Source organism: Pseudochaenichthys georgianus, chromosome 2 (genome assembly GCF_902827115.2).
Source record: "Pseudochaenichthys georgianus chromosome 2, fPseGeo1.2, whole genome shotgun sequence".
NCBI classification, from domain to species: domain Eukaryota; kingdom Metazoa; phylum Chordata; class Actinopteri; order Perciformes; family Channichthyidae; genus Pseudochaenichthys; species Pseudochaenichthys georgianus.
The window spans coordinates 9281820-9308094 of record NC_047504.1 but is presented as its reverse complement, the minus strand read 5'-3'; the positions used below and the strand labels follow the sequence as shown (position 1 = coordinate 9308094).

Below are 26275 nucleotides of genomic sequence, written 5' to 3'. Positions count from 1 at the left end.
AGCTGTTTTAGTTTTTTGCAGAATGGAAAATGAACTGTTCCGGTGTTAAGAAAACTCAGTGATGGAGTACACATCCACATTATGAACACAAGGTATAGTTACAGTATGAGTTTCCTCCTGGCACTTACCGTACTTTTCGGACTATAAAGTACGGTATAAGCTAAATTGTCCGTCTGTCTTGCTCTCGTTCCGTCTCTCGGTTCCACTTTTACTTTGGCGCGCTACCTGTCTCACTCTTTTCCGGCCTCCAGCTTTTCCTGCTGGAGCCCGCCGCTTAAAGGTGGCGGGCGCGGACCGGTCATAGAGCCCATAGTGTTAAAGGTGGTTAATTTTACCTGTAAGATCCATAGATTTAGGAGGTCCCCTAGTGGCCGTTAGCTGTACAAAATAAATGGGGGAAAAAGTCGCGGCTTATAGTCCGAAAAGTACGGTATTTCAGTGTTGGATCAGAGAGTAGACAGATGTCTGCCTGATGGCTGCATTAGCACACGATACATGGAGGCAGGGACAATCTTATACATGCCTCTTAACTGCCATGATCAGCAACATATGTGTGTCATGGTAAACATGTCATACGAATAATTAGTAACTGGAACATGTTTTCATTTGGATTTCGAGGAAACACAATATATTTCTGGAAATGAGGAAATGGTTAATTATTCATGTCCCCTGACGAATTACGCATTAAATGCAATACAGCTATTTATTTATTTGTTTATTGTCTGTCTACTGTATGTTCATTTAAGCATGTGATTGCACCACCAGGAAGTACTCAACCGTTATGTTGATGCCATTCAAACTCTAAAGTTAAGTAAGCTAAACATTATAAACATATTCTCTACGCACAGCCAGTTTTAAGGCCCTTTGAGTTGATTTCAATAGCTTATTAGAATTAACTGAAACCAATGGGCCCCTGGAAGGTAGAAAACACATTCAACAATTACAGTGCCACTTGTGCAAATGGGAATGTAATGTAAGTTGTAAACATATAGGATTTATTGAGCCGACATTGACGCCGTTCGCATTTAGAGGCTCCCTCGTCTGTATGCCATATTAAGCACAGAGCTCCAGGTAATGATCTGTTTTCCAGCACAACCATCCAATGAACTCTTCATCCATTACTATGTAATTAGCTGTACCTTCTTCCATTCAAACATTTACTACATTCTAATTTCATGCTTTCAAGAACAAGCTTTAATTTCCCCCAAGTCGTCAACCACAGCCACCCCCGGAGAGACATGTTCAACATTAATGCAATTATTACGCAGGCATATGCTGCAGTTGTTATTTTGGCACTGCGAGGCCCTGTGGGCTAATAGGCCTGTCTGTTGCCCAGATGCTCATAGGGAAGGTTTTGCCTTGTGTGTGTGTGTGTGTGTGTGTGTGCGTGTGTGTGCGTGTGTGTGTGAGGGACCACACAAATCAAGATCGCCGAAAAGGATTGTCCGCCCATAACTGGTGCAATCGTTGCATTTCGGGGTCCAGATAGCTTTGAACCCTCATGAATTAATCCCCCGCTGTGGGCATGCGATTGAATCTCATTTTTATTTCACAATGTGTCTTGTAATGTAATCCACAAGTGTGTTTGTGTGCTGCGAGTGTGTATGAGTAGGGTATGTTCTCTGCAGACCAGGACTTTCTCACACACACACACACACACACACACACACACACACACACACACACACACACACACACACACACACACACACACACACACACACACACACACACACACACACACACACACACACACACACACACACACACACACACGCTTATTAGTCATGTTCTCTCTGTCTCCGAGATGATGATCAAATCAAGTCCTGTGCCTCTGCCCATACACCCCAGCTTGTGCATGTTGTGTCAGTAACCTCCCACAGTACACTCCCAGCCCAAGGTGACGCTCACACACAACACACACACACACACACACACACACACACACACACACACACACACACACACACACACACACACACACACACACACACACACACACACACACACACACACACACACACACACACACACACACACACACACACACACACACACACACACACACACACACACACACACACACACACACACACACACACACACACACACACACACACACAAGCCCGAGGTGACATAGATGACAGCTCAATTTTGGGTGAGTCAGCTTGACTGTGTCCTTGCCCAGACATGAGAAGGAGGCGGTGTGTGTTGTACATCATGTGTGTGATGAGGTAGGAGGTGGTGTTGGGGAGAGGAGCAAAGGTGAAGAAGAAGAAAGCACGAGAGAGAGAGAGACGGCAGCACGAGACTTTGAAACGATCAAACTGTGTGTGTGTGTGTGTGTGTGTGTGTGTGTTTGTTGTGCTCAGAAGTAGCCAGCATGGGACAATTCATACTCTCATCTCACAGTGTGTGTGAGTGTGCATGTGGCCGAGCAACAACACACAGCGTTATCACTGAGCTCTTCATGTCGTTGCCATGTCTTGATCTTCCATTCCTTCTTCCTACGGCACATCCAACACATGTCACTGCTACAGTAAGGTGATTTAATCTGGCGGACACATGTAACACCAATGTTCGAATAACCGCACGGTGCAGCCAACTGGAGGAACAGCTAATCTAATGGAACAGGCTGCACTTTCAGTAGAAGGGCATGTTGTGATGTGCACTTGATGGAAATGTGTCAGAACTGGGAGAATAGAAAGAAATCAACACTCGAATGTAAAAACGCTATATTCAAACCAATCAAGTCAGACATCCCTGACTGAAATTCTTTGTTTGTTTTCAAAAGCCATCATGGGGGAAACAAGTAGAAAATGGTCCAGGTGTGCTGAAAGTATGTGAGGTATTTATTTGCAACTAGAGGCAAGATGGTTTTGGCGCAGTGGTTAGAGCGTTGCTCATCAGATCAAGGGGCGTTGGTGAACTCCAGTTCGAAACCCGCCTCGGCCGCCACTGCGTCAGGCCGTAGTGTAGTATTGACATTTGCATGTGTAATATGTAATTGTAAAGCGCTTTGAGCACCTGTAAAAGCGTTCTAATTAAAAAATGTAATCCATTATTATTATTATTATTAATATTATTATTATTATTATGTCATTGTTTTGGTCAAATCATCACATGTAAAACAAATGCATATGTGAAAGCAAGCATTCACGATACATGTCCCTACAGCCAGTTGCATGCCATCAGGCTCGAACGTTGGTGCATGATAACAACTTTCCTTTCTGCATATGCTTCCGTGAAGAAGCATTGTGTTTCTAAGATAATAGCTAAACCAGGAGTAGCCACTACATGACACTCGTGTTGATTGCTTCAAAGAGTCTCCAGCACCAGCTACTTCTCAAGGACGCACACTAACTTTCACTTTGCCACTCTCTGGTGTGATTGAACACCATTCAAACCACTTGGTGTAATCACTTTCACGCAATAGCTTATAATGATATGGGTGTATCGAGTACGGGGAACACACTGCCGCAGAACATAATCACATTCGTTGGCATATTTAGAGAAGTTTAGCAGTTTGTTACCCTTAATATGACAGCTTGTATTAAACCTGTATGCTTACAGATCTGCACAAATTGTGTTCCAGTGAACAAGGAGCAAAAGAATATAATGTGCCATATGCCAAATGTGCTCGCAATGTCTGCTTCACACTGATTTAGCACCTTTTTTTGTCTTTGTGAGGTTTTCAGCATCATCACTCAAGCACTTTAAGTACCCCTAAAAATAATCTGCAGCTCTTTTTTAGGCTTCTGATTAACAGCAAGGCACTCTGTGAAATCTAAAGGACACTTCAAACGCTATGCCAGTCAAAGTCAGAATCACATTGAAAGCACGGGGCGCGCGGGGGCAATCATTCAAACAATATTGTTACACTGAGGGTATAATAATGGATGTGTCTGGCAAGCTTTTCAAAAGGATAGTTGCGATTAAATGTGTGCTCGGGGATTGTCGGCATGCACAGTTTTAAATGATGACTTAGCACTTTTTATTACATTTTGTCGGGACGAAGAAACGCAACAGTATTATGTGGATTTAATTCCACCCTAAAACAGCATGTCATACTTAACCAGGGCAGATTGGTGATGTCACCTGACAGCAGGCATGGTGACGTCAGAGTCCTGCATCGGGTCGGGTACCCGACGGGTGACCCGCAAAAAAGGTGATTCGCGGGTGGTATTTTTCCAAACGCTTTTTTCCGGGTTCGGTTCTGGGTAAAACAAAGATGATGCGGGTCGGGTCGCGGGTGTTGCATAATAAATATATTGAAATAATGATAATTTAGTTTAATGTTTAAATCCTCAGACCTCTCCCCCGCGGGACCGTGCATAATCATAACCTCTGCAGCGCATCAATCTGCTGCTGTGCGCGCCACATTCGAAATGGCTGAGGTGAAGCTCTCTAGCGGAGAATACAGCATTTTCAATAACACTTCCTCAAGAGCGAAACCCAACGTCTGGAGGCTTTTGGTGTCATCCTAGATGGAGAAAATAACCAACATCCCACGCTTTTTGAGACAAATATGCAACTGCGTGTGTTAATAATTGCACGTTTTCACTGCTCATATATAGGCTATGCGGGTTCGGGTCGGGTCGCGGATCTTGTGCCGACGGGTCGGGTCGGGTTGCGGAACTAATTGGCAATATGTGCGGGTAGCGGGGCGGGTTCGGTATTGCACGTCGCGGGTGCGGGGCGGGAGCGGGTCTTGAAAATCAGACCCGTGCAGGACTCTGGGTGACGTCACTGAGAAATGTGCACATGTTCTGCTACTCAGCTGGAAACCTTTAACAAAACCTAATTTGAACTTGAGGGGTAAATGTTGAATACGATGCCCAAAATGTCCAAACAGATTTTTGTCGAGGGATATCAAGAACATTAGATCATTGAACGCATCGCCTTGCTTCAGATCAAATACATTATAAGGGCGAGCTTTATCTCCTTTTAAGGGATTTATCTTGACAGGATGTCAAACAGCTATACCTCTCGTATCAGCCGCTGTTTTACAAGCAGAGAAAGAAAATGCAAAGTTTGACATGTGTGATGTCCGTGAGAGGCACGAGAGCGGCTTTGAATGTTTCTCCTTTTGTCAGCACTAAAGCTCTGCGTCACTGTCAGGGCTTTGTAAGCACTTCTGTCGAAACTATTAACATTTGTGGATTGGTTTTCTAGCGGAAAAAAAACAACCTGTTAAGGGAGAGAAATACAGCAGTGTGCTTGATATCAGTCAGTGACTGTTGCTTGTTTTGCCAGTGGTCACATTGCTTTAACACCATCACAAGGACATCAGTATCCCCAGCTGAATAGTCCTTGCAGGAAAATGGAAGTCCTTGGCTCGACTTGCCTTGGTGAAAATGAAGCACTCATTTCAGTGTCTTTCTAGCAGCATGTGTGTCGACTACTTCATGTTGTATTCAAGTGGCAGCATTCAAAGTCCTGTTAGCTTCATATTTAAATCATATTTCATCAACGGATATTCATTAAATATCATGGGATTGTATACTTAACATAGATTACATTTTCATTACAGCTCTGTAAAGATTTAATCCACATTTAGGAATGATAATTCTAAATGTATGTCACTGTTTGTTATTATGTTATTAGTCACCAAAAGTCAGATTAAGTGGAATTATTTCAAGGATTAACCAGATGGTACTCCCACTCCGCACAAAATGCTCTCCAAATACATTTTGTATTTTCATCCTTTAAAACATTTCTCCATATTTACAGACATATTTAGAAGTCTTTATTTTCCCTCGGTAAGAATGGAGAAACCAGCGCTAGAATTGGAAAGTACACAACCGAAAACAATCGGCCTCTTCCTTCAGACTTCCTCACAGAGCCCCTCCTCCAACACACACAAACGTGCACATGACCAATGAGGAGGGCACGAGATAAGTTTGTGCCCAGATGGAAGGCTGACAGGCAGGTAGGCCATCCAGTTATCTGCCGCGGGCCGGCTCAGATGATTGGTCGTGCTTTTTACAGCGCCATGGCTTCCACAGATGAAATATTTGTATATATTTATTGTCAAAGCATTTCATGTATTTATTGCTATCGGGATGTTAAGAGCATTCCATGGAATATAACAAAACCTGTTTCTGAAGTGAATTACCTACCCCACCTTTAAGAGAACAAAACATAAATATTCACAGCTTATAGTAAAAAACAAGTTATGGTTGTTACATTCACATCAGTAGGACATTGATGGATGCGTTGCACATGTCCTCTTAACTCAAGAAGCTAAAAAGGTATTGTTTTAGTTATTTACAACCAATAACAACAATGTTGCCCCGTATCAGGGAAGAGAGGTGCTCTGAAGTCCTTCACACAGCTCCGTCCTCAAACTGCATCCCAGTGGTTTCTGAGGCGTCACAAGACCTGATGGGAACATCTCTCCAGTGCCTGCTGGGTTCTCCCCTGAGCCGACACATGCATGAAGGCAACTGGAAGACATCAAATCAAACTGAATGTCCAAAGCTGTCTCCATGTAATATGCAGGAGCAGCAGTCATACAACCCGGGAAGTCTAAGGTCAGCCTGTCAGCTCAAATCAGTGTTAGGTGAGAAAAAATAAGGGTCAACATTTCCCCACGAGACACCGTGTCAAGGGATGTTATTGCTTGTTGTGGGAGGAAGAGGGACATATCGATTCCTGTGACTGAAGAGATTCTTATTCTCAAGTATTACAAATCAATTCACAACTCGAAAAATGTGGCTACTGCAAGACCCTACACACCAAGTCAGAATTGTGTCAATCCGACAGTTACAGTATGTCGTTTTTTATATTTCTTATTTTAATTTGTAAAAATAATTACATTACATTGCATTTAGCTGACGCTTTCATCCAAAGCGACTTACAAGAAGTGCATTCGACCAAGAAGATACAACCTTGAAGAAAACAGAATCATAAGTACATCAGGTTTCATAGAGCTAAAACATTTCAAGTGCTACTCAACTGGCTTTAGATCAGCCAGCCCTTTATTAGTATATAAGTGCTTTGTTAGTAATTCTATCGCTCGAAGTGGAGTCGAAAGAGATGAGCTTTCAGTCCGCGCCGGAAGGTGTGTAAGCTTTCTGCTGTTCTGGGGCCTCATTTATAAAAGGGATATACGCTCAAAAAATGGCGTACGCCAGTTTCTACGCAATGTTTGCGATTTATAAAATACTAACTTGACGGGAAAACGTGCGGTCCTCCGCGCAAACTCTAACCCATGCGTACGCACTAAGCACAGAAACGGGACAGACGAGAAACTGCGACACCGTTGGCAGAAGGAAAAATGGAGAGAAATATGTGGAAATAATACCATAAATAAAATGTTACCTCTCATTTATCATATATGAAGAATTCATTTTCAAACATCGATTAAAGCCAATCTTAAAATGATTAAACAAACGCCTGTTTGAGACTCCTCAGTGCACACAAAAACATAACTTGGAGAAATAAATAAATACGGATATAATATCTAATATGTTATTTAAAACCACCTCGAATATGTTGTGTTAATGTTATGAAATGTTTTCTCATAAATGATGCGGTTTTGCATTTCTATAGGTTGTACGAGCATGGTTTTATATACTACCATGTTTAATCATGTTTTATGCTGTTTGCTAAGACTTGATAAGTCGCTCGTAAAACACAGGAGGTAAAATAAGAACCATATGTGGTAAATTGTACAGCTAATATAACAACACATTAGTTGTATTTCCTCTAACTGGTGGATATAGAGTTGCTGCGGGGGGGGGAGCAGGGGGGTGAGATGCACAGGCTGCAGTGGAGACGCTGCGCACAGCTGATCGACAGCTGGAACACACACCAACAAATATGAAAACATAATTCAGATCCAGTCGTCATGACTCCACACCGGGGGGATTCCCCGATCACTTCTTACAGTTTCTCATCAAGGGGGGTCTCCTGTCCCCGGTACAAACACACTGCCTGAGGAAGGCTATGTGTATTTATTTTGTCATGAACCTTTTTCGGGCCACTTATTTATTTATGTTGGTGACGATCCGACCTCCATGCTGCGACTCTGGTTCAAACGGCATCCACCAAACAATATGATTTATCTCGACCTCCCCAAAATAACCAACATCTGACACGGTGTGAGATGTCTTTTTTTAGCTGTTCTTCTGTCGTCATTTCCTGCGATCTTCTTCATAAAGTCAGTCAGAATGAATGAATGAATGGGCGTTTCTTTGACAATTTATAGGCGAATATGGGCGTTACGTGAAGCCCGCAAAAGCTGCGCCGCATTTAGAGTCGATTGTGATTTATAAAGGGAAACCGGCGTACGAAGTGCTGTACGCACTTTCCTCGCCGGTACGCAATATTTGGTGAATCGGAAAATGTCGGAACATTTCCGTACCTATTTTTTGGATTTCTACTACGTAAGCAACCTTCCCACGTGAATCCTACGCACGGCGTTATAAATGAGGCCCCTGATGTCAATGGGGAGCTCATTCCACTATTTTGGAGCCAGGATAGCAAACCCACGTGTTTTTGCTGATGGGAACTTGGCAGAGATGTTCACAAGTCTTTTTTTTGCAAGTCCAAGTCAAGTCTCAAGTCTTTGGTCACGACTCCAAGTCAAGTCTCAAGTCTTTGTGGGGTGAGACTTGATCAAGTCTCAAGTCTTTGGTCACGAGTCCAAGTCAAGTCTCAAGTCTCTCTTCTGGTTGTAATAAGCCTTCTATCGTCTGCTGCTATCCAGTCTGTTAAGAATACTGCACGGCTATATCTAAGACATTCAAAGCACTTACTGTGTTATTATCACTCCTATATCTATTAGCATACAGTATCAGTACTGATTAGTTGTTTGTTATATGATCACTTTAAACAGGCTAATGCAATGCAATATGAGGAACAACATCACACTTTAGCTAAATGCAAACAACTTATAAGCAAAACACTTCAGAATCAGAAATCAGTATCACAAATACAAAGCTAGTAACAAGCTAAGTTAACATTACATAGCTGATGCTGAGCTAAACATGTTTGCTAACCGTCCATGCGTTAATGTGACTGACCTCTCCGGGTGACTTTTCAAGTGCCTGATGAAATTCGACGTTGTTGCGCCAGCATCCTTGATTTTGATATTGCAGACTTTGCAGTGTGCGCTCCTTTTGTTGGTGCCGCCGGCGTTTTGTTCGAAGTTTTTGTAGTTGAACCCAGAGCTATTTAATAGAAGAGTTACGACATCTCCGTTCACTCCAATGGACCACTTTTTTACAGCAATGGCGGATCGTGGAGCCTCTCAATCGTTCCCCGGAAGTTAGCGCCAAGGCTGGCAGAGCTGTGGAGTTGCAGCATAATAGACCGTTCGTGACGGACTTTTAAAGGTAAGAAGAAGTTTAAAGATGTATATTGCGGATATTATCAGTACATCTGATTCAAATGAACATGTGTATTAAAGGATGTCAGTGGATTATCCCTAAATTAGTAGATTTAGGGAACGTTTACAGATAACAGATTAAGCTAGCATACCGAAGCAAGTTACCAACACACGTTGAACAGCCTTTTAATTGTAAATTCCGTTCTCTCTGTCATTTCGTCCAACGTGTTGAATTAGAGAAGAGGGGCTTCTAAACGGGATTGTATGCGGGGGAGGAGGGAGTTAAATATTAGATAAATATAACTTTGGTGCGTGTAAGAGTGAGTGTTTTTAGCAGAGCCATATTGTGTCCTTGTGATTATGTTGATTATTACCTGTCTGTATAATGTTGCAGCCCAGCTGATTCTGGATTGATGGCAAAGGGAGAGGGACTTAAGTGAGAGTGAAAACACAAGGTACGTTTAATACTACTGTTTTATATAAGTAAACACCTTATCTCCCCAAGGCAATAGGTGTGCTATATAGGTGTGTATAACCCTTTCTCCTGTCTGTTGCTCCCTCTCTCAGCACAAGAACCAGAGGGGGATTCAATGGAGCCTGAATACCTGCACTGAGACCCTCACCCTGTGTTTTTCAAGCCTTTCCCTGTTTTTTTGTATTAAACAAAACATTAAGCTCTCCCAATGGTGTGGTTTTCGTTTGGTGAAAAAGTGCAAATGCAGTGTTTGTATATAAATCACATATTTTGTTGCTGTTGGTCGTGAAATTGCTCCTGCTGACTTGAGCCAGCCATTTTTTCCTCCACTCTGTGTCAGTGGGGAAGCCGTACATTCGTACTCCTTTCTCTGAGCGATTTGAGCATCCCCAGGCAGCACATCAAACCATGGTGGCGACTAGGAGGCAGCACAGCAAACCATGGTGGCGACTAGGAGGCAGCACAGCAAACCAGGACAACACGGAGGAAAAGGCACCGACAAACTGCATGATATGCTCTTCTATGTTTATTGAATTCCATGTATTTGCAATGGATGTTCCTAAAGCAACACATTTAACATCATCATCATATCCTGTCGGTCTCCTGTCCTTTCTGAAAGCCATAAAGACGACATTAGTCATTTAGATAACTTGTGTCCTCAATTACCATGGGATTACTGAAACTACCATGAATTTAAGAAAATGGTAGAAATGAATCCAATCTGAATTTTAAAGCATTACTTTAGATCCCCTCCCTCTAAATGTATCAATAAACATTAGAAAGTGATGCTCCTGACTACCATACAAGTTTAAGAAGATAATATTGGTTTGAAAGAATTCAAAGCTATAAATAAACAGCAACAGGCTCTTTAACAAGGCACTGTTAGTAACATGTAAACTAGTTGTTCACACTAATCCTAATATTATCACTTAATATTAGCAAATTCGATTTTATTTTTGAAAACATATTGATGTAAATACATACACATATCGATTTGTTGTATAAATATTGCAAATCAAAACCTTTATTCACTAATAATTAACAAAAATCGTAGTTCTATCTCCTGTTATCAATGCATTCACATTGCCCGCCATGAACTTCCGGAGAACGATCCCTCGTCTACATGAACCACGTGACGATAACCGTTTTTGGACTTCCGGTGTCATAACTCTTCTATTAAATAGCTCTGGTTGAACCTAATTACAAGCGGTACAGCCGCAGGTGTGCCGCAGGTGTGCCGCCGGTCGCCATGGTGTCACTACGAGGTAGTAACAGAGGCGCGCACGTCTGCGTAATGAGCCCGGCTAAAGTAACTGGATGGCCTACCTGCCTGTCAGCCTTCCATCTGGGCACAAACTTATCTCGTGCCCTCATTGGTCATGTGCGCGTTCGTGTGTGTTGGAGGAGGCGGGCTCTATAAGGAAGTAGCAGCCTCTAGCAGATTATCTCCGGTTGTGTATTTTCAAATTCTAGCGATCTCGAGCCGGTTTCTCTCAGATGTACCTATCCCACCTTTAATACGCCAAAAATAGAAAACACAATGATTGTTCACGAGTCCCAACACACGAGTCCAAGTCGAGTCTGAAGTATTTTGGTCACGAGTCCAAGTCAAGTCTGAAGTCTCTGTGTGTGCGACTTAAGTGCGACTCGAGTCCGAGTCGCAGACTCGAGTCCCCATCTCTGGAACTTGGGTCCCCCTCGCAGCGATGGTGCAGCGAGCCATTTGGCTGATGCAGAGCGGAGTGCACGTGCTGGGGTGTACAGTTTAACCAAGTCCTGGATGTAGGAAGGGCCAGATCCATTCGCAGCATGGTACGCAAGCACCATTGTCTTGAAGTGGATTCTAGCAGTTACCGGAAGCCAGTGGAGGGAGCGGAGGAGCGGCGTGGTGTGGGAGAATTTAGGAAGGTTGAAGAGCAGACGAGCCGCTGCATTCTGGATGAGCTGCAGAGGTCGGATGGCACATGCAGGGAGACCAGCCAGGAGGGAGTTGCAGTAGTCTAGGCGTGAGGTGACGAGAGCCTGGACCAGAAGCTGCGTCGCTTTCTGGGTCAGCTGGGGACGCATCCTCCTGATGTTGTAAATAAATAATAATAACGCAGCTAAGAAATGTAAGCCCTCGATTTACTGATATTTCAGAAAATGCTTTTGATTAAACAAGAGCTTGTGCCATCACGGTCATGTGAGGGATGACACTCAGATTGACCAGTAAATCAAAACCCGCCTAACCCTGACAGACAGACGGGTTTCTGATCAACCAGTCAGACTTCTTCCCAGGAGTTCCTCTCCACTTGTAAGGGCACAATCAACAGTTTTCAGACACAGTGCCATGGCACCAGACGCATCCCAGCTGAGTCACACTTCTACAGGTTAGCTCCAACAAACAAACAGTCATTTCCGCCCAACTGGGGAGGACCGGTGTCATCGGGATGACGTCCATGTTTCATCCACAAAAATCCCCCTATGATAGATGTGTGGACATCTGTCTAAACAACATCACTCTTATCCACTAGGACATGGCCTAACCTCACCTCTACCTTTAAAATAACGTCACTGCACAGGCTTGTTGGAGCATGCAACGTATTCATGACACTGTCATTATCTCTTTGGTCTCATTACGCAGAGTCATCCAAGTCCCATTTGCAGAGAACCGAGACCCCGAATGAGGTTAAAGCACCTTAAAAATAATCTGTTAAGTATACAATTGACGTCATTGTCTGATTCAAAGCTGCGGAGGACACAGAGTGCTTAGCAAGTCCCTCGAGGGTATCTCTTTTCATCCCCTCAGACGGAGCTCTGCAACATATTCAAAGTCAAATCACGGGACACTGATAGAAAGGTCATTCCAAATATCATGCATTAAATTAACACCAGCGATTGCATTGGGATTTAGTCCACAATGACGGGGTCTGGCTTGATTGGTTGAGTAGTGCATCTCATAGACATATTGATTGTTTGATAGCACATACATTCAACTTGGGTGTGTTTCATTTAGACAATGTGGAGCGACAAAACCCATTGACAGAATGCGTGTGCATTTCACAGCAGAGATGAGTTGTTGGCTGTCAGTCGAACATATCTGTGACAAAAGGAAGTGATGTGCGACAACTCTGCTGCGTGACCGAGGAGGACTAAGCCTTCTGATTTTGTAATGAAGTGTCTAAAAGTGATTCATTAAGATGACAGATGAGACTTAAGACGGCTGACGTGTTACTGCCAGGAGGAAAGGGGGCGTCGACAATATATTCCTGACTATAAGTGTCAGTGACAAGATATATATTTCACTGCACTGAACCCGTTTTAGTTTTGTAATCTGTGTAAATTGAGACCTGGGAAATAACTCTATTATAAAAAAAATATATATAAAATATCTATGCACCTCCTTAAAATATATTTAACACATTTAAATGAGGAAAATATGTAAAGTAATTGGGGATTGTCAGTTTTTGAAGACATTTTAAGTGCACTTTCTGCAAAATGTTCATACTGCAGAAATATTACTTGTACCGACATGTAAGGCACCCCGCCAACGAATCTCCAAAAAATGATGACTATTATTAATACTTGCAATAACATGAATTTGCACTGAGATCACAGTAAGAGAGAGCAAAAGCCAACTTGTCTTTATAACAGTTTTTAGACGATAAAAGGCAAAAATGACTTGAAAAGATACACATTTTTCGCTGCAAGCTGTTGAGTTAATCTCCTTTGTAATGCTCTTTTCTGCAGGAAACAGCCAGCGAGTCCCATAAAACAGCATTGGCTCTATCACTATGCAAATAAGCCTGAAGAAGACCTAAAATAACCCGGTCCTGAGAGGCTGTCTGCATCCTCATAAACAGCCTGGGCCACTCTGCTCGCATATCCTGTCAGCAGACACCAAATGAAAACACATTACAGCACATCTTCATGTCTCATGGCCTGCAATGCCCATGACGAGTGTGAAGTGAATTATCTGCTCTAAAATGTATGAGTGGAATTCACACGGGTTTTCTGGGAAAGGGGAGGATGAGAGCCAGCGAGGGGAAGCGATATGAATTTCAAATCCGAATAGAATATTTCATCACTGCCGAGCATATCAATTAGAGGGAGAGCGTGTCCACAATTCCTTGCTGAAAGAAAACTTCCACCTCCTTTTTGATAAAGACAAAATCAAAAAAAGGACCCCCGTCTGTTCGCTCGGCGCATCGGGAAAACAGTCATTATCTCCTTGAAAAAGATTGAACACAAGTATCTCCCCTGGCTATATGAATTATTAAACTCCCAACAGCTTTTTCTGTTTGGGATTGTTAGCGCAGATAGAAAGCAACCAAAGCAGAAGTTGACACAGGAACGGAGGAGGAAGCCTAGGAAGTAGACTTCAGCGCCAAATGCAGTGTGAAAACTACCGGCTAATGTGTGATAAGCACAAGCCTTCAAATATATTTTTTTTCGCCAGTGTTTGGGATTTTCTGTCAGGGAATATAATCCTCCACACCTCACAGAGCCGGCTTTTACCGTGACTGCCTGGTGCCGAAGTCGCCTTTAAACGGTCAAGCACAAACAAAGATGATACAACAATTCCTGACACATCGTAAGTGCAACACCTACCTCGGTGAACGAGGCTATTAAACATTCATCATGTGAGCTGCGTGAGTTATGTTCTTCTTAAAGCTACACGATTACTTTTAAGGTCTGATAAAATACATCTATTACGGTAAAAGCAATTTTAAACACATGCATAAATACCTTTTTATGTCCATGTCTGCAGTTCAGAGGTGTCCTTGTCATCCGTAATGGACACTGATGGGAAACAATGGACGCTTAACTTTTTATTGTATTATATTAGCCCATACATTCACCGTGCTTTATTTAAAACCTTGGATGTGTTAGCAGTCAAAGGCCATTACTGACCGTGGTAGAGCTGTTGAAGAGCGCCTGAGTACACTCATAATGCACGGCAGCACACACACGCTCACACACACAAGGAGACTGACACTAATGTGGTCTAATTATGCCTCTGTACCAGGTAACCTGCAGCAAGCAGCAGAGGCGTGATGAGAATATTTCTGCTTACAGCACTGTGAGAGTGTGTGTGTGTGTGTGTGTGTGTGTGTGTGTGTGTGTGTGTGTGTGTGTGTGTGTGTGTGTGTGTGTGTGTGAGTGTGGATAGAGTGCATGAGATAGTGTTTCACCCTCACCAACTGCGGAGAGGTCGTAATCTGCCCGACAAGTGTGTGTGTGTGTGTGTTTCTCAAGATTTAACCACAGGGGTTTTTCGTTTTGCTTTAGTTTGTTTTGGTCCTTGCCAAACACGGCTGCTTATCTCAGAAAAGTAAAACGCATACACAGAGGGCGGTGATAAATATTCCCACACATACAATTCTAAAGATACTGTTTTCACTTCTCGAGTATTCAAATAGAAGTCAACCATACAACATCAACTTGAGACAGTCTTGGGATGGGAACACAATGGGGACCAGTTGTGTGTCAATGGCCCCTTCCCCTCTTATTATCCATTGCTTCTGGCAGCCTTCATTTTGATCTTAACTACACTATTACAACTTTGTAATGTGTTTTGATGCGCATGTGTGTAAAGTGGGGAAGCCAATGGTCCTTTGTCCTTCCCTACTTCATTTCAATCTTTATTTCAAACAGATTCAAAAATAACAAATAAACAAATGTGAAAAAACAGAATACCATATTGTTAAAATCCAGTATAGATAGATAGATCTTTAATTTTTCATTGTACAGGTACAACGAAATTACAATGAACTCAAGGTGCCAATACGCAACACCAAGACAATATGAAAACAAGAAATGGGACTTAAATAGACATGATAGGGAATATGTACATACATAAATAATAAATTAAATATAGAAATAAACATAAAATAACATTAAAAAGGCACTAGACTTGAGTCCTAAAGCCACTGCGACTGGTCGCGCCGCCATCTTGTATGGTATTTATCCACATTCATGATACAAAAAAAGTCGTCATAATAATAATAATAAAAAAAAATCATATGTGTCCGAAAGGGAGGAGGAAGAAGCAAATGCTTACTTCTGGTGCCATGAGTATTTTCTGCAACTTTTTTACAACTTTTCAGAAATCTATTTTCTCCCACATTAAAAGAAAAGTGTTTACTTTCAATGTATAAATAATATATCTTAAAAAAGCTAAATGAATTGTTGATGAGTGATGAAAACAAGCTGCCCTTGGTTGTATAGCAAATCACCTTAAAAACTAGGAGGAAGGTGTACAATGTAATACACAAGAGTATCATACATGGTATTTGTGTGTGCTTGTTGGGATTTCTTCCAAACTTAGTAAATAAATAATCAAGACAGAGGTCCGCACATTAAGAGTGAAAGTCAATAAACAACCCCAACGTTCCCATGCCTCTGTATTTCTGTATTCTTGCAGCCTCTCTCCAAATAACTCCATCACTTTTACATTTTGTGCTGAGTCTCTATGAAAAGCACCCACTCACTTCACCTAACTTTGCCTCCGGTGCTGTTATCTGACGGCCTTATCGCTCCCTTGAAGTCTCCAGCGTGTTGTCCCACTGGCTGAATGCAGAGCGTTGCTCCCCCCTGCCCCTGGGTTGAGGCTAGATCCACTCCTGATGCTGACACGCCAAAATTACGAAGTTAGGTCTGAAAACCGAATTTTAAAACGAGTCACAAAATGTTTGGAGTCCTAAAAGGCGGAATGATTTTGCAGTATCACCGAGAGCATTATGAAGAAGTAGACATATGCTGCATGTATTCTAATATATGAGTACTAATGTGCTGATATGAGATGCTTGACGGAAATACAAGGACGCGGCCTTGTCCCTCCATCAGGCACGCTTTGTTTCCATTCGCACATCCCTTTTTCAAATGAGGCGGATTAACCTCAGACAGCCCCTGACAATCTCATTGATCCTGTGTTTTCACAAGAAAGGGATGAAGCACTTATACATCCCCATCGCTTCTGAGAGATAACAAGTGGAATGTGTGTACCTGCTGATACGATGTGAAGTACAGATTCCCTCCACACTGACTGAAGTGACGGCAGCCCACGAGACGTCCTGTAATGTGTGTTCATGTCTGTGTGGCTGACTCCCTCGACAGGATATCAGAGGACAGTGGTGGCGGACTCCCAGACCGCTTGTGAAATACAGCGGCTGCCTCTCACGACCGTGCAGCAGATGAGAAGCGGCTTGGCTCGCAAAGTGCGAGACCCTCATTTCAACTCCGGGCCTTGGAGAGAGGGCTCGCTTCTGATTCCAGGAGACGCAATTTATACAACGTCTTCTTTGCATAAAAGTTCCGCTAATGACAGAAGGCAAGCCAAAGTAGCCATTTGTTTTTCTCAGCGGTTCCTGGACATAAAAGCAAGTCATTTAGTTACACAGATAGATAAAGTAATTGGATTCATACGTCCAATTACTTAATTTATGGATGTTTTAAATCTATTCATTACATGCGCACAGGTAGGCTTACAGAAGTAAGGTGTCCACTCTGATTTATTTTACAGAGTGCAGGATTCTTCTCAATACAGTGCATCAATGTTGACGTAGGGAAATGAGTATGCATGACATTGATTTGGCAGGTTTTGAAAGTGCTGACACACCATCACAATATGGAGATTGTAAAACTTGTTAGTAAAGAATTTCACATTCAGAAGACAAGGAACATACGTCAAATGTTCCCAGTCAATATAACGATTTGGATGTTTACAATCCTAACCATCCACTGCTGTGCGAGTATTTAAAATAAAATCCACCTTTCTCCAGAGCATCGTGTGTTCAAACAGATTCACGAGTTTGCAGGGAAGCACCCGATGTGAGGCAGATGCATCGATTCAAAGAGCAAAGAGTGACACTAAGGAGGGAATGACAGCCACTTCCATACAGGTCGCTCTCGAAGAGAAGCCCAAAATGATGCTGCCTGTTTTATGTTAGTGCTTATTATACGTCCTGTCTGCCAGGGAATGAAAGTTTACACCAAGAACAGCAGCCACACCACATCAAATGAATCTCGCCAACATCTATAAACAAGAAGCATAGACTCATTGCTGGGTTTTATTACCGACATGGCAACTTGATAAAAGGTGGGCAATATATCGAGCTTGAAAAGCAGAGGTGGAAAGGCAGGTACTTTTAATAACATGCTACTCAGGGACACCTTAAACTGAGAGAGTACTTCCTTGCTACTCTACAACTGCACTGCTGACAACAGAAAGCTGAATACATGTTATTCTGAGTCATGACTGATGTGATGTAGTGGATGCTAAATATGTCTTTGCGCAACCAGTGGCAAGTAGACGCAAATGACAGCATTCGTACTCTATATCTGACATGTCTGTGTCACATGCTGAATGTTGGACTTTCTTGTAGAATGCCAAAAGTAAAAAATAAACGTGCCTATTATCTCTCTCACATTCACTGTCCTCAAAACGACAGAGCCAGGAGGCAGTGAGGGAGGCTGCCCTGGAGGAGCATGCTAAATAATAATAATAATAATAATAATACATTTATATTGGGGGGCGCCTTTCAAAACACCCAAGGACAATTTACAGGGTTACAGATTTACAATTTACATTTACAATTTGACCTTACAAATGAAAACAGTGGATTTAGTGAAGTATCAGCCGGGGTGAGACAAGACAAACAACAGGAAGTTGACTACAAAAGGACACAAAAGGACACAGGGTACAGATTATGGAGAAAATGCCAGTTTCAACAGGTGGGTTTTGAATGTCGTTATGGAATCAGACTGTCGGTGTGTCGTGGCAGGGTGTTCCAGAGTCTGGGAGCCGAGCAGCTGAAAGCTCGAGCACCCATGGTTTTGAGGCGATAGCTTGGGACGGTGAGAAGTCCTACGGACGAAGAGCGGAGGGTGCGGGAGGGGGTGTACTCCTGAAGGAGGTCAGAGATGTAGATGGGGGCAAGGTTATGGACAGCTTTGTATACGAGTAGAATGTTTTTGTAGTCAATACGGTAGCGTACAGGAAGCCAGTGTAGCTGAGTGAGAATGGGGGTGATGTGGTCGGATGAGTTGGTGCGGGGGATGATCCGGGCAGCAGAGTAAATGTGGGCTGGGGAACATACGTCTCAAAGTGCAGGCCTCCTAGATGATGACTGCATGTTTTGACTAGCAAAATGTGGACAGGGGTTACAGAGGTTGCATTCTCAGCACCCGGGAATCTGGATGGCTGTTGGTGAGAACAAAGACAAAATGGCGGCCAAATCAATAATACACATGCCACTCTGGGTGAGTTTGATTTTTTTTAAATCAAATACGGAAGAAAACATCGCGTGGACACTGCAATGATAACGGCGGAGCAAATGACTCAACATGCACTAAGGCTGTACACTTTGATTGACATTTCACACTCACACAGTGGCACTTGAATGTGTCATAATGACCTTTACAGCACGGTTTGATTAGGACTTGAGTATGCCGGACACAGCCGGTGTAGTGTTGGTTGCATACATTTGAATGCAGGGCAATAGAGGATGATTAAGTGCTTGTACTTAGTGACATAATAACGAGGCTTATGGACTGAAGTAAGGCCTACCCTTGTGCGCACGTCACTCAAAAAGATGAGACTGACATTTGTGATGGATGTATGTGTGTGAAAGTAAGAGCAGGGCACATACATGTTGGGCATAGCATCCTTTATGTTATGTCTTTCGCAAATTCATTGGTAATTAACTGAGCTGGGACACCATTTGACACGGTGGGACACACACTGGGGGATAACAAAATGTTTGTTCAAAGTTAACCAAGTGTTATGATTCGGCACATGTTGTGAACGTGCTTTGTGTTGTATTGCCGCGAGCATGGAAAACACACGTTATGCAACTTTTGTGAGTGTGACTAACACGCCGAGTGCCCTTAAGCGTGCTCTCAAACTTGAATTTATTTGTTTGCCGCTCTATACCTGGAGAGAAAGCCACATGGATTTTCCATCGCATTCTAGCAAGCGAGCAGCCGTCATGCAAATTAGGGACATGTTCCTTCTGCACCAGGCCATTAAAATAAATCATGCAATACTATGAAGAATCGGAACTACATTCATCTTAATGGAAACTATGTAGTAGTTAGCTTCAACAACATCTGTGTTAGAATAATATGTTAGTGAGTGCAAACAATACATGCATGCACTCACAAATTATTCAACAGTAATGTTCACATAATGAGGTTTGTTCTAGAAGATTCCCAAAAGGAATAATAGCTAAATGTTCTCTATTGCAATTCATTACATAGCATGCATAGTGTAACAAGTATATCTTAATTAGGGGTAATCCAAAAGGGAGCAATTACCAAATCTGCATTATTGTGTTATTGGCTTGAGAAATACTTGAAACAATGTACTTTGAGGATGCCACACATGAAGCTGGGAGAGAACGAGTGAGGGGAGTAAGTTGTTAAGTGAAAGAAGCAATTAAAAGCGAGCACACATAACACATGAGCGAGCAAACACTTATTGTCCTGGGCGAATACCGTCGAGAAACACTTCTCATTCCATTTAACATATCACTTAACTCCTGCTTCACAGTGGGACTTAATAGAGAGCAAAGAAATGAGGGCGACCCTAAGCGTGAAATTAGTATCAACACATCTCCTGTCTCGACACACACGGGCAGTGGCGGCGTCATGATGGATGTACATTATTCTGATGAGGAGATTGATATGGTAATCTCTGGGTACACTGACTTCTTGTGTTTTACTTTGCCAACTTTAGATTCGAAAGCAAGCTCAAGGTCGCAAGGCAGGGTCTCCTATGCATCGTTCATCTTCGCTAAATGATGAAGACTCTTACGCAAGCTGACATTTTGCAGCCGGGAAAGTGAACTTTAAAACATGCGGTGCAGTGTTTGCTTTTGGATTTTGATCATCAGTATTTCGGTCTTTTGAGAGTGTGCTGTCGAATGATCAATGAGGTGGAACGCCGCAATGTGTTGACCGGAATGCTGATCTTTGTACATTTGGTTTTCCAGGAGGAGTGTGTATACGTTTTAACCCCATGTGCACTCCTCCAACTTGTTCTCAAAGTCAGCTAAACTTTGTGCAACCTCTAGAACTCGCCCAACAAAACACAAACGCCTTCATTTGAAGAACACACAGAGATCCAACAATTCACTGCGCAAATCAATAACTAGCACTCTCCTAACCTTGCTAGCTCCAGGTCTAGACGAATGCATTCCTGACTTATAATGACAGCCAAGTATATGTCTTCTTCAGTGTTTGTCGTGGCCTGCGAGCAGCACCATATGGTCGCGGGAGAAGCTTGCAGAACAAGGTTGTACATTGAGTCAGGAGACATCAATCGGTGGAATACACATTTCAATTAATTTCCAGCGTCTTGTATGCTTTTGAGTCTCCCAGCTCCCTTTCTCCTGGTCCCTGGCCTATTTCTGTTGTGTTCCTTCCTCAGTGTTCCCCCCCTCCGGAGCGACAGTGCTGCAGATTACCAACCACAGATTGCATTGATTACTGGGACTAATTGAAAGGAAAGCATCCCTGGTGCGGAGTGCATCTGCTTGCCGGTGCAGAAACGGGCATCTGTGCCCTAACTCACCTCATCAGGCAAAGGAGCCAAGAAACCTCTCTGCCTTCGACCACTTAACTCAGCGCTCAATCACACTTTGGGAAGAATCTGTTCAGATGAGCAGACAGACGATGTCGACAAAACACCACCCACCCTTCCCTGTTCCACTGGGGAGACCACGGGGGAAATCATCCACGAAGACGGATGGAAATTCAGCAGTGCAATTGATGCACTCCTCCGTTTTGGCTGGGACAAGATCTGAGGGACTATGCAACACTTGTCGAGGAGGAAGTGGAAAGAGAACGAGGCCTCCGCTATTGCCGCCCTCCTCCACTTTGCACAATTGCTCAGTGTGCTGAGGTCTGCGGATTGGCACTGATCGAGCGGCAGCGTTTAGCATAATGGGTATTTTGCAGTCTTCTGTTCAAGAGCCCCGCTATTTCAAGACAATGGCATGTTTGAAAGAACATCTAGGTCAGAAATTGTGTCAGCATTGTGAAGTAACACAAACAAAAGTGCCACTTCCTGAATCCATAAGACTTGCAGGGGACATAAAAGGCCATGCGAGATTCTTTGGGTCTGATTGGGCAATTTTCCACAGCACTGTTGAATCCTCTGTGTCTAATGAGGTTAAGGATTTTCTGCCTGTCCCCATTCTCCACCGGGCACAGCTGGAAAATACTATACGAGCAGGCGATCAGATAATCTTTGGCTTGACATGTTTTTGAGTCGTCCGCAGTTTAAAGAGGGGTGACGACTTGCTCAGCTTTACAAGGGCATTATCTTTGGTCCGTACTCTTACTGCTGCACTAGTTGTTAAGCCCCTGCAGGGATCCATGTGGCTTTATTTCCCTTCTTAACACCATCTTAAGGAAGGAACAATTGGGCATGGGATTTACACTGTGCAATGTCATGAATTGTAATACTTAAGATAATAGTGTTGCTGCTTCTGTTGCTGTTGAAAGACGTCAGTGTTGCTGTTGGTAAGGACAGTCGTGCTCCGTGGCTCACGAACATAGGCGCTCATTAGCATGCAAATCCTATAATATGCAAAATGGCTGAATAAATGATTCACAGGCATTCAAACGCTGAGGAAATTGACAATATCCAAACTGATGCCCTGGGTTAATTTGTCATATGCATTTTGTACGACTTCTGACAGGTGGTTTACGTTTGAAGGTGCGAGTAATGTCTGGGAAAGGTGACAGCATATTTATTTCGAGGACTTTGACACAGTAGCTAACACAATCACGTCACAATCTGTGCAATGTCACGGTGAGAATGTCAATATGCATTCAGTGTTGGTGAAGGAACCAGAATGAGTGTGAGTGTGTATGTAGAGTCTGTAATGGAAATGCTTTGGAGCAGTTCACGTACAGGGCAAGAAATAAGAAAATGTGGAATTATTATGAAATGTACGTCATAGAAATTGTTTAAATTTTCTGTTTAGATGTATTCTGCCACCATGTATACTATTCACATCTCCATGTATAGGTTCTCACACATCATCATAGTTTAACTAGGTATTAATACAACAAACTGTGTCTAAATAAAAGGTGTTTAATGTTTCAAAAATGAATAGTGGAAATGTGTTTTTTGTTTTTTTTTAACTTAGTTTTTTATTATTTTCAGGAAAAACAATACAAACAAAAGTAGTGCCAGAGATCAAAGAATTATCTATACATAATGTAACTAAGGTCAGGGTTCGCTGTGGCTTCGTGCAGGGTCTTGTAGGCAGTCCACTTGAACAGTTTCTTTTCAAATTCTGGTAGTTTCATTCTGAGCCTATGGGTGAGTCTTTCCATATGGAGTATTTCTCCAACAACTTCCAACCAATCATTGGCTGCAGAAGTGTGGGTTTTAACAGCAAGACAAAAAAAAGGACTAACTATGTCAAGTTGTTCAAAAACTTAAATCCAATATATCGATTGATCTGTTAATACCCAAACTATTTGTGTTCTTATTTAAATTCCAACCGCTAAAGCATTGAGTGTCAGAACCACCCAGTTGGAAGTAAACTGGGTATTAAACTTTGCTGACCATGTGCTCCTTGCACGTACTGTAGTGGGTGTCCCAGCAGAGAGAGTGAACTGCTGTAAGTTGTGGCCAGCCCAACAAGATTTATCGACACCATGGGAAAGGGGACAATTGGTGAGAAGGTGTCTCCAGCCCGGACAGCTATGGACCCCTTGAGACAGTCCAGATGAGTCAATCCTTCATTTCTACAGCCAGGAGAAAGGCGAGGATAATTGCTCTGTTCTCGTGGTTGCCTCAAATTGCTTTGAGAGATGGACGACGGCCATAAAGCCAGGAGTAACTAAACACCTGACAAAAGCCTCAAGTCAGACTGGGAACATGTTGTTTTTATGATGTGTATGCTGTACTCACCCCTAACTGAACCCCTTTAGAGTGAAGTTCATACAATGCTGAGCGTAGGTGCTCATAAAGTATGCATTTCACAGGTGTACATCTTGTGTTCCCCTTCTGGCAAGATACGTTTTAGTAAGTTCCCACCTCACATTCAGTGCATCAATGAATACGCCTTTTTGGGATATCTGCTTTTCTCATGTGGCAAAGTGAGAGTCACTGATTCATCAATTAAGACATGTATACAGGTTCATATGCACCTGTATACTTACACTACTGTTTGGTCATAATAATGTAGGGTATAAAGCCACACAGGGGATGACAAATGCTATTTAAAAGAATGGTATGCTCATGACACTCATTTTTTTAAAATTATCATCCGATAAAACAGACCAGTCTCTGCCAGTCTCTCTCTTTTTTTTTTTAATCCGATGACATTATCAGTGATTTTAAACTGATTATATACCGAAATAACATCAACACTGTGGGCGCCGCCATTTCCCGGACGTGACGTAATCCATGCGTTTGGTTTTCGAAGACACGTTGATCTCCATGTTATTTACTGTAGTTTCTCTCTTCAAATATGCCTCACTGTATCGCGAAATATTGCCATAATTCTGATAGGAACAATCCACGGAATGCTCGGTTCCATCTGTTGCCAAAAGGTAAGCATAAGAAGTACATTCGGAGGCAGTGGCTAGCGAAATGTGGCCGGCCCGAACCGAGAGATTTACAGGCTCATGTATGCAGCGAACATTTCACATTTCCGGACGACTACTCTGAGAGTATGATCAAACATAACATGGGATTTAAAGAACAACCATTACTCAATGGAGATGCAGTACCATCGGTCTTTCTGGTGTCATCACCGACCAGGACACCAGTTCGGCCAGTAGAGAAATCGCCCTCTGCAAGTGTGAAGCGACGGAGGAGCAGAAGTAGTGCTCGGAGTAAGAATAAGGTATGTTATAGCGCATTTCCATTGCAATGGCTAGCCCCGTTTTAACGTCCTTTAGCGTCCAGGCCAGGACAGTTTTTGGTGGCCTTTCCATATAGCGTAGTACCGGCTAGTGTGTATTTTACCCCAGTTTTTTCCGGCCCCATAAAATCGTGATTCTATGGCCAGGGACAACGAAGCTGAGTATGCTAAACTAGAGAGGGAATCGCTAGCAAGGGTGGTACTACATGCATACATATAGTATCTTATATCATCTTCCCATTATACACACATGCATTTCCAAACATCTGGACTACCTATGTTGCAAATGTATTATCTTTTCAATTTACACACGGCATCTATTGCACGTCTGTCCGTCCTGGGAGAGGGATCCCTCCTCTGTTGCTCTCCCTGAGGTTTCTCCCATGTTCCCTTTAAACTGTGGGTTTTCTTCGGAAGTTTTTCCTTGTACGATGTGAGGGTCTTAGGACAGAGGGTGTCGTATTGTCATACTGATATGTATGGCTGAATTCCCCCATCCAATCTCTTCACATTGGTCAAAACTTGTTCCTCTGCTGACGAGTCCGAACTGAAATACTCCACCATGTGTGTTGACAAAGTGAACGCATGGATGACGTCACGACCATCACGTGACTACTGAAAATGGCAAACATGGCGGCGGCCAGACGGAATATACAGGTCTTGATAAAAAAGAGCTATAAAATCATTATTTACCGGGGAATATCGCTGATTTCTTCAGGGTATGGTTTAAACATAACGTTTCACTAAATACTGAAGTTTTGATTAATTATCTAATGAGTGGACCATTCCTTTAAGGTAACTCAAAGCCATGCTGAAAAAAACAGAGAGTGTGTCCTGCAGAGCACCAGCTGTGCAGGTCTGAACATATTTCACTCAATCTGTGCATGTGATGGAAACAACAGTATAATATCATCTGCATATCATAATGAAGAGGAATATGGAGCCACATCTGCTGAGCAGCAAAGCAGAAACAGCCAACATAGTTATATTTCTGCTTCCAATCCAATACTAGAAGGTTGACGTCATACACACACGCACATACAGCTTCTAACCCTTCAGCTGCTGCTAACAAACCACCGCACACACAAGTCTCTGTTCCTCACAGTGTGCTGCCTGCAGCTTGTGCACTGTGAAGCAGGACCATGCAGGGGAAGAGCACACATGCTCAGCAAAAAGTGAAAGGTCAAGAAAGCGACGAGTCTCATTTCAATCAGGAGAGACGTGATGTATGTAATACATGTTTATTATCCGTCACATTATATAAATGAAACATAATGATAGTTTATAACAAAAGAACAAAATGGTGTTTGGCGATTAGGCCCAGGTTTTGTAGGATATCATTCGGGAAGGGAAAGAACCGTTTCCGATGAACCCCCCCGGGTCTAGACACTGGTGATGGTGATAAGTGGTTAGGTCCGGTTGGAAGGGAGGAGGTTAAGCTTGGCCCTGAGTTGGAGGCGAAGGGGTGGAGGAGGGTTGCGCGTTGACACCTGAAAGACAGCTGATAGAAAAGGGGAGAGCATATATAGAGGGATTAACAGGTGCGATAATTAGGCTTGTGAATGGAGGGAAGTGATAGGTTGGCTAAGG

At 42.9% G+C, this 26275-nt stretch overlaps 1 long non-coding RNA gene across 1 annotated transcript; it reads left to right on the top strand.

The window, feature by feature from the left end:
• The first annotated feature begins 9204 nt into the window (after positions 1-9204).
• LOC139435318 (uncharacterized) lies at positions 9205-9953 on the top strand. Its single transcript, XR_011644594.1, has 3 exons — positions 9205-9344; positions 9732-9792; positions 9905-9953. It is a non-coding gene; the product is annotated as an uncharacterized lncRNA (long non-coding RNA).
• The last annotated feature ends 16322 nt before the right edge of the window (positions 9954-26275 follow it).